Genomic DNA, 13,159 nt, shown 5'->3' on the forward strand with positions numbered 1-13,159 from the left:
GAAGGAAGGCACTTCCTTGTGTTTCAAGCCTCTTCTGTCAAGGTACATTGGTACTGAAGTTCAAAAATAAGCACACATATTATGTGAGTTATCTCTGAAATAAGTCCGTTCACTGACAGAGAGCCACCACAGTTTCTATTGTAATTTCACCAAAGACACCAAAGAGTAAGACATTTGCCAATGTCAGGCAGAGTTTGCCTTTGGTGAAGCCGTGTTGGCTGTCACCAATCACCTCCCTATTTCCCATGTGCCTCAGTAGCGTTTCCAGGAGGATCTGCTCCATGACCTTGCCAGGCACAGAGGTGAGACTGACCGGCCTGTAGTTCCCTGGGTCTTCCTTTTTTCCCTTTTTGAAAATGGGCGTTCTGTTTCCCCTTTTCCAATCAGCAGGAACTTCACCAGGCTGCCACGACTTCTCAAATATAATGGAAAGAGGCTTGGCGACTTCATCTGACAGCTCCCTCAGGACCCGTGGATGGATTTCATCTGGTCCCGTGGACTTATGCACCTTCAGGTTCCTCAGATGGTCCTGAACCTGATCTTCTCCTACAGTGGGCGCTTCTTCATTCTCATAGACCCTGCTTTTGCATCCTGCAACTTGGGTGGTGTGGGTGGAGCCCTTGCTGGTGAAGGCCGAGGCGAGAAAGTCATTCAGCATCTCAGCCTTCTCCGTGTCCTGGGTGACCAGGTCTCCTGTGTGCTTCCTGAGAGGGCCCACACCTTCCCTAGTCTTGCCTGTACCCGTGACGTACTCATAGGAGTTTTTCTTGTTATCCTTGATGCCCCTAGCCAGATTTAACCAGGCTGGGAAGTTTTCAAGTGACGTCCCTGACCCCGGCCCCGGGGAGGCAGCATACCTCCCTGTCAAGAGGGTCTGCGCGGCATATTGGGCCTACTACTATAACCCGCCTCTTCTCCCTTGCAGAGGCAGTTTTTAAACTGGGGGTAGGCCTTGCTGGTCCCGGCATCTCTTCTGGTGTAGCCAGACCATCTTCCATGCCATCCATGGGCTGGCCTCCCTCCTCAAGAGCCTCATACCTGTTGTGCAGAGGCACCTGGTTGGGGGATGTGGGCAAGGAGGGAGTTCGCTTCCCTCCCCTCGTAGGGACTAGCCTCCATTCACTGGCCTCCTTTTGGCCACTGCCTTCAGTGGCAGGGCGAAGGGACCAGATCTCCTTCAGCTCGGGGTTTTTTTGGGGGCTCTTCTGGTTTTTGACTCAGGGACCCGGTCAGAGTCTGCTTCCACCAATCCATTCCTTTCTCACTCTCCCTGATGCTCCGCAGCCCTTCTGTTTCCTCTTTCAGCTCTGCTGCCAGGCTGAGCAGATCATCCCCCTGGTGGCACCTCACGCAGCTGTCACCTCTTCTACCACCCACCAGCCCTGGGAGATTAAGGCACTCTCTGCAGCCGGCGACCTGGGGGGCTGCGTGCTTCCAGGGGAGCTCAGTTGGTACGGCCACGTCTGCTCTGGCAGGTGCAGCAGATGCGGGAAGCTGCGTCCTTCAGTTGGAGACCATGGCTGACCTTCCCCCCCGAGCGTCCTGCGCCCTTCCACGCGAACTGACGCGCCATGCCCTGCCTGCCCGCCCTGTTCACCGCACTCCCTTGGGCCGCCTTTGAAGGGGCTGGGGGCTGGCCGCTGCTGCTGCAGGCTCACTTGCCTCAGCCAGTGACCGTTGGTGGCGGTTACGCCTCCTTTAAACCTGCCGCGGCTGCTGCAGGCTCCGCCCCGGCCTCGTCAGACGCTCTCGCATCAGCTGTCAGCTGCGGGCTCCCTGCGGGTCCCTGCCACTGCCCGGTCTTCTCCCGGCCTCAGAAAAACTCGGAAAAAGCCCCTTTTCGCCACCGTTGCCCGGCTCTGCTGCCGACGTGCCAGCACCGGAGCTGTTTGCCTCGGCGAGTGACCTGTGCTTGTAGATTTGCTGGCTTAAACCCTGTTTTTCATTTTACTGAGCCTCCACTGCACCAAGTGAAATTAAATTTCCAGTCTTTCAAGTACTCTTGAGCGTCTCCCTGTGAAGCTGTGAAAGTTACTGCATTGCTTAAAGCAATGATGAGAAGCTCTCTGTGGTTCCAATTTGTAGCTACCACATGCTTGGTGACTTGACATTTCAAAAAATGGGTCTCAGCTGACCCATCCCCACCTGTTTGGCTTCTGAAGGAAAAACACTCATTTTTTAAAAACGCGACATGACGAGGAGAGTATCTTCTCCGTTGTTTTTGGTCCTAGATACAAACATTGGGCTTTTTGTCCTCGAGGTGAGACTGACCCGGAACATCCCACACAGAATCTCAAATACAAGGTTGCCGACTTCACGCCAAAGGCAATTAGCAAGAAAGAAATACAGTCTCCTCTGTTGACATTCGGGGACAGGTAGAGGAGAGTACTTCATTACTTACCAATGAAGTAATGAAGGAAAAAAACCCAAGGAACACAACACGCGTATTTATGCATGTATCATCACATACTCATCCTTCAGCCCTCGGGTTTGGGCTTTCTGATTCTCGGCACAGTGCTGGATGGTTTGTTTGCCGCACACTACGTTCTCCTCCTCCACAGGAATTCGTAGTTAGTACCAACCGTTTCATTACAGAACCAGAGCACAACACAGAGGGCAGTCAATAAGTAGCGGGTTTTGGTTTGTTACTTAGGATCATAGGTAAGGCATTCTTACCCATGGTAAGAATATAATAAGGTATAAAGAAGAGAACGGTATAACTTCCAAGAGAAATTATGATCTACCAAGGTATAGATATATATACATAGAAAAGTATATATATATCTCAATTAATGTGGAAACATTCTTTGTTTTTATGGGACTGTTGAATTGGGTCTCTAAAGAGTCTCTTCTATCCCTACGGGACAGGAGAACAGCATGAAAGGAATAGGTTAGGGAAAACTGTTTGGGTTTTTCCTGCCTCAGGCAAGGGCAAACCCATTCGTGGGACTGTTTTTGCTCAAGGACCTGGAGGTACTTGGTGGGTGATGCTGGAGAATGGGGAAGCTCAATGTGTACCCCAAGGAAATTCGACCCTGGGTGAGAAGACTTAATTCCGAGCTGTATGATATTAACCGTTATATGATGCTAACAGTGTTCTAGAAGTGTTCTTCAGGATAACACAGTAGTGATGAAACCTGAATGTTGTGGTTTGGCCTCAGACGGCAACAAAGAACCATGTGCTGCTCGCTCGGGCCTTCCCAATACAGGACTCTTGGGTTGAGACAAAGGCAGTTTAACAGAACGGCAAAGGGAACAAGCAAACAACAACAATCACACGGACAGAGGAATATACAAACACGATCACGGAACCGCCGCTCCCCGCCGCTCCCCGACCGGACCCGGGACGCCCCAGCCTGCTCCGAACGGTGACTTCCTACCCCTCCCCGGGCAGCTCAGGGTGGGCATGGCTCACATGGCATGGAATACCAGGAAAAATTAACCCTATCCCCGCCGGAACCAGGACATTATCCACCCCTTATTCCATACCATCTATGCCATGCCCGGATCTTACAGGTTCCAATGAATTGCCACCACTTTCCCCTGTCATATATATATATACACACATATATATTCATGCGGATATAATGCCCTTAGTTTATGGGCCATCCCTCCAAAGCGTCCGTTGAGTTCTTTTAATCCATGGCTTTGGGCTCCACCTGTTAGAACAGTCTCTCAGGGCAGGTGAGATGCTGGGTGGTGCTGGTCTGTTGCATGCTGTATTTTCGGAGGTTGTGACTGGTGCACCCGGTGTGGCTCATGCACACAATCCGTGGGCTGAAGATGTAGATCTTGAGGAAGTTGCTGGGCGCCAGCTGCTGAGGTCAGTTCTTATCCCATCACCCCTGTGCCTTACTCATAGTACAACTGATAGCAATTATAGTAATGAGCACATACAGTGAGAGTGTTACTTAGCAATTAACAGCACACAATTTGATTCATTGGCTATTCTCACCCAAAATCAGATCCCCATGAGGTATACGTCGGACTTCCCCATGCTGCCACATCACGCACCAAGTGCACCCAGGTCCTTGGGCAAAAGCAATCCCACGGATGGGTTTGCCTTTGCCCGAGGCAGGACTAACCCAGACTGTCTTCCCTAGCGTATTCTTCATGTGCACTACGGGGACTTCATCCCCTTCTACGGTACGTGGAAGTTTTGATTGGGCAGGGCCAGCCCCATTGGTAGATCCCCTGGTGTTAACTAGCCAGGTAGCTTTTGCTAGATGTGTATCCCAATGTTTTAAAGTCCCACCACCCATTGCTCTCGGTGTAGTTTTTAACGATCCATTGTATCGTTCTAGCTTCCCGGCGGCTGGTGCGTGACAGGGGATGTGATATACCCACTCAATGCCATGCTCTTTGGCCCAGGTGTCTATGAGGCTGTTTCGGAAATGAGTCCCGTTGTCCGACTCGATTCTCTCTGGGGTACCATGTCACCACAGGACTTGCTTTTCAAGGCCCAGGATAGTGTTCCGGGCAGTGGCATGGGGCACAGGGTATGTTTCCAGCCATCCAGTGGTTGCTTCCACCATTGTGAGCACATAGCTTATTTGTTAGCTAGGCCTCTTCTAACTCTCTGAAATTAACAGCACGTTGTGTCTGAAACGGTTCGTTCAGAGTGATAAGACAGTTTGTGCCACAGAATGGTGTGCACAGAGACTCTTGATTATACTTATTGCTATAACAACCAAGGTCAGCCGGCTGCAGAGTGTGCCTTCGCCTCTCGGGGCTGGTGGGTGGTAGAAGAGGTGACAGCTGTGTGAGATGCCACCAGGGGGATGATCTACTCAGCCTCAGTGCTTATTTTCAAACTTCAGTACCAATGTACCTTGAGAGAAGAGGCTTGAAACAGTGCCTTCCTTCCCCGATTATCTCCCCGATTATGCAGCACCCTCAGGGGGAAGAGATGGAAACCAGACCGGCAGACACTGCGGCTACTGCAACCCCTGTGACAGCCACTTCGACTACTCCAACCCCCGTAGCAGCCACTGCCACTGAACCAGGGAATGAACCCGTGCCAGTATCAGTTGCCCCCATACAGAAGAAGTACACGAAGAAATCAGTTCGCTTAGTAAGAGATGATGATGAACCAGGGTCATCACGAGAGCAGGAGGAAGAGGCAGAACCAGAGATAATTACTCGATCCCTATCCTTGAGTGATCTGCAGGATATGCAAAAAAATTTTAGCCAACTTTCAGGTGAGCACATTTTCACCTGGCTGCTCCGGTGCTGGGATAACGGGGCCAGTAGCCTGGAATTAGAGAGTAGGGAGGCCAGGCAGCTGGGATCCCTGTCTAGGGAAGGCAGCATTGACAAGGTAATTGGGAAAAAGACCCAAGCCCTCAGCCTCTGGAAACGACTCCTGTCAGGTGTGAGGGAGAGGTACTCCTTCACTGAAGATGTTGTATGTCAACCAAGCAAGTGGACTACCATGGAAAGAGGTATCCAGTAACTGAGAGAATTAGCCGTGCGGGAGATGATTTATTATGACTTGGACAATGCAGACTTACCCACAGACCCTGATGAGGTGCAATGCACAAGGCCCATGTGGCAGAAGTTTGTACGGAGCGCACCATCATCATATGCCAACTCACTGGCAGTAATGGAATGGAAAGGTGAAGAGCGACCAACGGTGGATGAGGTGGCTGGCCGGCTCCGGCAATATGAAGAAAGTCTCTCTTCCCCCCTTGTCTCAGCTGTGGAGAAACTGTCGCGGAAGGTCCAGCAACTTGAAGAGAATATCTCCTACTCCCCACCTGTACAGGCCAGTGTCTCAGCTATTAGAAGCAGGCATTTCCCCACTCAAGAGAGAGAGTACAGAGGGTACACACCACGAGGCACCCTGTGGTTCTACCTGCATGACCACGGAGAGGACATGAGGAAGTGGGATGGACAACCTACTTCGATCCTGCGGACATGGGTAGAGGAGTTGCAAGGAAGGACAACCACAAAAGGGGATCCCTCCAGGAAAAGTGCGGTCCCAGTTTCCAGTGGGACGTTCCCCAGACAGAGCAGAAGGCCTGATGTTGCTTCTGATCCTCTTGAAGGAAGTTCCAAGTCATTTATGCAAGAAGTGAGTAATGGATACTATGACCAGTATTAGAGGGGCCCTGCCTCCGGCCAGGTGGAGGAAAGGGACAACCGGGTTTATTGGACGGTGTGGATTCGATGGCCTGGCACATCAGACCCACAGGAGTATAAGGCTCTAGTGGACACGGGTGCAGAGTGTACTTTAATACCATCAAGCTATAGAGGGGCAGAACCCATTTGTATTTCTGGGGTGACAGGGGGATCCCAAGAGTTGACTGTACTGGAGGCGGAAGTGAGCCTAACTGGGAATGAGTGGCAAAAACATCCCATTGTGCCTGGCCCAGAGGCTCCATGCATCCTTGGTATAGATTACCTCAGGAGAGGGTATTTTAAGGACCCAAAAGGGTACCGTTGGGCCTTTGGCATAGCTGCCTTGGAGACGGAGGAAGTTAAACAGTTGTCTACCTTGCCTGGTCTCTCGGAGGATTCTTCTGTTGTGGGGTTGTTGAGGGTCAAAGAACAACAGGTGCCGATTGCTACCGCAACGGTGCATTGGCGGCAATATCGCATTAACCGAGACTCTCTGATTCCCATCCATAAGCTGATTCGTCAACTAGAGGTTCAAGGAGTGATCAGCAAGACTCGCTCACCCTTTAACAGTCCCATGTGGCCGGTGAGAAAATCTAATGGAGAGTGGAGGCTAACTGTAGACTATCGTGGTCTGAATGAAGTCACACCACCGCTGAGTGCTGCCATGCCGGACATGGTACAACTCCAGTACAAACTGGAGTCCAAGGCAGCCAAGCGGTATGCTACGACTGATATAGTGAATGCATTCTTCTCAATCCCTTTGGCAGCAGAGTGCAGGCCACAGTTTGCTTTCACTTGGAGGGGCGTCCATACACCTGGAATCGACTGCCCCAGGGGTGGAAACACAGCCCCACCATTTGCCATGGGCTGATCCAGACTGCACTGGAACAGGGTGAAGCTCCAGAACATCTGCAGTACATTGATGACATCATTGTATGGGGAAACACAGCAGAAGAAGTTTTTGAGAAAGGGGGTAAAATAGTCTGAATCCTCCTGAAAGCTGGTTTTGCCATAACACGAAGTAAGGTCAAGGGACCTGCGCAGGAGATCCAGTTTTTAGGAATAAAATGGCAAGATGGACGCCGTCAGATCCCAATGGATGTGATCAACAAAATAGCAGCTATGTCTCCACCAACTAGTAAAAAGGAAACACAAGCTTTCTTAGGCATTGTGGGTTTTTGGAGAATGCATATCCCAGATTACAGTCTAATTGTGAGCCCTCTGTATCAAGTAACCCGGAAGAAGAATGACTTTAAATGGGGTCCTGAGCAATGACAAGCTTTTGAACAAATCAAACAGGAAATAGTCCATGCAGTGGCCCTGGGGCCAGTCCGGGCAGGACAAGATGTTAAAAATGTGCTCTACACCGCAGCCGGGGAGAACGGCCCTACCTGGAGCCTCTGGCAGAAAGCACCAGGGGAGACCCGAGGTCAGCCCCTGGGGTTTTGGAGTTGGGGATACAGAGGATCCAAAGCCTGCTACACTCCAACAGAAAAAGAGATATTGGCAGCATATGAAGGGGTTCGAGCTGCTTCGGAAGTGGTTGGCACAGAAGCGCAGCTCCTCCCAGCACCTCGACTGCCGGTGCTGCGCTGGGTGTTCAAAGAAAGGGTCCCCACCACACATCATGCAACTGATGCTACATGGAGTAAGTGGATTGCACTGGTCACACAGCGAACTCGAATGGGAAACCCCAGTCGCCCAGGAATTCTGGAAGTGACCATGGACTGGCCAGAAGGCAAGGATTTCGGAATGTCACCAGAGGAGGAGGTGACGCGTGCAGAAGAGTCCCCACCATATAATAAACTGCCAGAAAATGAGAAGAAATATGCCCTGTTCACTGACGGGTCCTGCCGGATTGTGGGAAAGCATCGAAAGTGGAAGGCTGCTGTGTGGAGTCTTACACGAAAAGTTGCAGAAGCCAGTGAAGGAGAGGGTGAATCGAGCCAGTTTGCAGAGGTGAAAGCCATTCAGCTGGCTTTGGACATTGCCGAGCGAGAAAAATGGCCAGTACTTTATCTCTACACTGACTCATGGATGGTGGCAAATGCTCTGTGGGGGTGGTTACAGCAGTGGAAGGCAACTGGCGGCACAGAGGCAAACCCATCTGGGCTGCTGACCTATGGCAAGATATTTCTGCCCGGATAGAGAATCTGGTTGTGAAAGTACGCCATGTAGATGCCCACGTACCAAAGAATCGGGCCACGGAGGAACATCAGAACAACCAGCAGGTGGATCGGGCTGCTAGGATTGAAGTGTCTCAGGTGGATCTGGACTGGCAACATAAGGGTGAACTATTCACAGCTCGATGGGCCCATGACTCCTCAGGCCATCAAGGAAGAGACGCGACATACAGATGGGATCGTGACCAAGGGGTGGACTTGACCATGGACACTATTGCACAGGTCATCCGTGAATGTGAGACATGCGCTGCAATCAAGCAAGTGGAGCGTTTGAAGCCTTTTTGGTATAGAGGACGATGGCTGAAATATAAATATGGGGAGGCCTGGCAGATTGATTATATCACACTGCCACAAACCCGTCAAGGCAAGTGCCATGTGCTCACAATGGTGGAAGCAACCACTGGATGGCTGGAAACATACCCTGTGCCCCATGCCACTGCCCGGAACACTATCCTGGGCCTTGAAAAGCAAGTCCTGTGGTGACATGGTACCCCAGAGAGAATCGAGTCGGACAACGGGACTCATTTCCGAAACAGCCTCATAGACACCTGGGCCAAAGAGCATGGCATTGAGTGGGTATATCACATCCCCTGTCACGCACCAGCCGCCGGGAAGCTAGAACGATACAATGGATCGTTAAAAACTACACCGAGAGCAATGGGTGGTGGGACTTTAAAACATTGGGATACACATCTAGCAAAAGCTACCTGGCTAGTTAACACCAGGGGATCTACCAATGGGGCTGGCCCTGCCCAATCAAAACTTCCACGTACCGTAGAAGGGGATGAAGTCCCCGTAGTGCACATGAAGAATACGCTAGGGAAGACAGTCTGGGTTAGTCCTGCCTCGGGCAAAGGCAAACCCATCCGTGGGATTGCTTTTGCCCAAGGACCTGGGTGCACTTGGTGCGTGATGTGGCAGCATGGGGAAGTCCGACGTATACCTCATGGGGATCTGATTTTGGGTGAGAATAGCCAATGAATCAAATTGTGTGCTGTTAATTGCTAAGTAACACTCTCACTGTATGTGCTCATTACTATAATTGCTATCAGTTGTACTATGAGTAAGGCACAGGGGTGATGGGATAAGAACTGACCTCAGCAGCTGGCGCCCAGCAACTTCCTCAAGATCTACATCTTCAGCCCACGGATTGTGTGCATGAGCCACACCGGGTGCACCAGTCACAACCTCCGAAAATACAGCATGCAACAGACCAGCACCACCCAGCATCTCACCTGCCCTGAGAGACTGTTCTAACAGGTGGAGCCCAAAGCCATGGATTAAAAGAACTCAACGGACGCTTTGGAGGGATGGCCCATAAACTAAGGGCATTATATCCGCATGAATATATATGTGTGTATATATATATATGACAGGGGAAAGTGGTGGCAATTCATTGGAACCTGTAAGATCCGGGCATGGCATAGATGGTATGGAATAAGGGGTGGATAATGTCCTGGTTCCGGCGGGGATAGGGTTAATTTTTCCTGGTGTTCCATGCCATGTGAGCCATGCCCACCCTGAGCTGCCCGGGGAGGGGTAGGAAGTCACCGTTCGGAGCAGGCTGGGGCGTCCCGGGTCTGGTCGGGGAGCGGCGGGGAGCGGCGGTTCCGTGATCGTGTTTGTATATTCCTCTGTCCGTGTGATTGTTGTTGTTTGCTTGTTCCCTTTGCCGTTCTGTTAAACTGCCTTTGTCTCAACCCAAGAGTCCTGTATTGGGAAGGCCCGAGCGAGCGGCACATGGTTCTTTGTTGCCGTCTGAGGCCAAACCACAACATTCAGGTTTCATCACTACTGTGTTATCCTGAAGAACACTTCTAGAACACTGTTAGCATCATATAACGGTTAATATCATACAGCTCGGAATTAAGTCTTCTCACCCAGGGTCGAATTTCCTTGGGGTACACATTGAGCTTCCCCATTCTCCAGCATCACCCACCAAGTACCTCCAGGTCCTTGAGCAAAAACAGTCCCACGAATGGGTTTGCCCTTGCCTGAGGCAGGAAAAACCCAAACAGTTTTCCCTAACCTATTCCTTTCATGCTGTTCTCCTGTCCCGTAGGGATAGAAGAGACTCTTTAGAGACCCAATTCAACAGTCCCATAAAAACAAAGAATGTTTCCACATTAATTGAGATATATATATACTTTTCTATGTATATATATCTATACCTTGGTAGATCATAATTTCTCTTGGAAGTTATACCGTTCTCTTCTTTATACCTTATTATATTCTTACCATGGGTAAGAATGCCTTACCTATGATCCTAAGTAACAAACCAAAACCCGCTACTTATTGACTGCCCTCTGTGTTGTGCTCTGGTTCTGTAATGAAACGGTTGGTACTAACTACGAATTCCTGTGGAGGAGGAGAACGTAGTGTGCGGCAAACAAACCATCCAGCACTGTGCCGAGAATCAGAAAGCCCAAACCCGAGGGCTGAAGGATGAGTATGTGATGATACATGCATAAATACGCGTGTTGTGTTCCTTGGGTTTTTTTCCTTCATTACTTCATTGGTAAGTAATGAAGTACTCTCCTCTACCTGTCCCCGAATGTCAACAGAGGAGACTGTATTTCTTTCTTGCTAATTGCCTTTGGCGTGAAGTCGGCAACCTTGTATTTGAGATTCTGTGTGGGATGTTCCGGGTCAGTCTCACCTCGAGGACAAAAAGCCCAATGTTTGTATCTAGGACCAAAAACAACGGAGAAGATACTCTCCTCGTCATGTCGCGTTTTTAAAAAATGAGTGTTTTTCCTTCAGAAGCCAAACAGGTGGGGATGGGTCAGCTGAGACCCATTTTTTGAAATGTCAAGTCACCAAGCATGTGGTAGCTACAAATTGGAACCACAGAGAGCTTCTCATCATTGCTTTGAGCAATGCAGTAACTTTCACAGCTTCACAGGGAGACGCTCAAGAGTACTTGAAAGACTGGAAATTTAATTTCACTTGGTGCAGTGGAGGCTCAGTAAAATGAAAAACAGGGTTTAAGCCAGCAAATCTACAAGCACAGGTCACTCGCCGAGGCAAACAGCTCCGGTGCTGGCACGTCGGCAGCAGAGCCGGGCAACGGTGGCGAAAAGGGGCTTTTTCCGAGTTTTTCTGAGGCCGGGAGAAGACCGGGCAGTGGCAGGGACCCGCAGGGAGCCCGCAGCTGACAGCTGATGCGAGAGCGTCTGACGAGGCCGGGGCGGAGCCTGCAGCAGCCGCGGCAGGTTTAAAGGAGGCGTAACCGCCACCAACGGTCACTGGCTGAGGCAAGTGAGCCTGCAGCAGCAGCGGCCAGCCCCCAGCCCCTTCAAAGGCGGCCCAAGGGAGTGCGGTGAACAGGGCGGGCAGGCAGGGCATGGCGCGTCAGTTCGCGTGGAAGGGCGCAGGACGCTCGGGGGGGAAGGTCAGCCATGGTCTCCAACTGAAGGACGCAGCTTCCCGCATCTGCTGCACCTGCCAGAGCAGACGTGGCCGTACCAACTGAGCTCCCCTGGAAGCACGCAGCCCCCCAGGTCGCCGGCTGCAGAGAGTGCCTTAATCTCCCAGGGCTGGTGGGTGGTAGAAGAGGTGACAGCTGCGTGAGGTGCCACCAGGGGGATGATCTGCTCAGCCTGGCAGCAGAGCTGAAAGAGGAAACAGAAGGGCTGCGGAGCATCAGGGAGAGCGAGAAAGGAATGGATTGGTGGAAGCAGACTCTGACCGGGTCCCTGAGTCAAAAACCAGAAGAGCCCCCAAAAAAACCCCGAGCTGAAGGAGATCTGGTCCCTTCGCCCTGCCACTGAAGGCAGTGGCCAAAAGGAGGCCAGTGAATGGAGGCTAGTCCCTACGAGGGGAGGGAAGCGAACTCCCTCCTTGCCCACATCCCCCAACCAGGTGCCTCTGCACAACAGGTATGAGGCTCTTGAGGAGGGAGGCCAGCCCATGGATGGCATGGAAGATGGTTTGGCTACACCAGAAGAGATGCCGGGACCAGCAAGGCCTACCCCCAGTTTAAAAACTGCCTCTGCAAGGGAGAAGAGGCGGGTTATAGTAGTAGGCCCAATATGCCGCGCAGACCCTCTTGACAGGGAGGTATGCTGCCTCCCCGGGGCCGGGGTCAGGGACGTCACTTGAAAACTTCCCAGCCTGGTTAAATCTGGCTAGGGGCATCAAGGATAACAAGAAAAACTCCTATGAGTACGTCACGGGTACAGGCAAGACTAGGGAAGGTGTGGGCCCTCTCAGGAAGCACACAGGAGACCTGGTCACCCAGGACACGGAGAAGGCTGAGATGCTGAATGACTTTCTCGCCTCGGCCTTCACCAGCAAGGGCTCCACCCACACCACCCAAGTTGCAGGATGCAAAAGCAGGGTCTATGAGAATGAAGAAGCGCCCACTGTAGGAGAAGATCGGGTTCAGGACCATCTGAGGAACCTGAAGGTGCATAAGTCCACGGGACCAGATGAAATCCATCCACGGGTCCTGAGGGAGCTGTCAGATGAAGTCGCCAAGCCTCTTTCCATTATATTTGAGAAGTCGTGGCAGCCTGGTGAAGTTCCTGCTGATTGGAAAAGGGGAAACAGAACGCCCATTTTCAAAAAGGGAAAAAAGGAAGACCCAGGGAACTACAGGCCGGTCAGTCTCACCTCTGTGCCTGGCAAGGTCATGGAGCAGATCCTCCTGGAAACGCTACTAAGGCACATGGGAAATAGGGAGGTGATTGGTGACAGCCAACACGGCTTCACCAAAGGCAAACTCTGCCTGACATTGGCAAATGTCTTACTCTTTGGTGTCTTTGGTGAAATTACAATAGAAACTGTGGCGGCTCTCTGTCAGTGAACGGACTTATTTCAGAGATAACTCACATAATATGTGTGCTTAT

Source organism: Larus michahellis, chromosome 15, assembly GCF_964199755.1.
Source record: "Larus michahellis chromosome 15, bLarMic1.1, whole genome shotgun sequence".
Classification (NCBI taxonomy): domain Eukaryota; kingdom Metazoa; phylum Chordata; class Aves; order Charadriiformes; family Laridae; genus Larus; species Larus michahellis.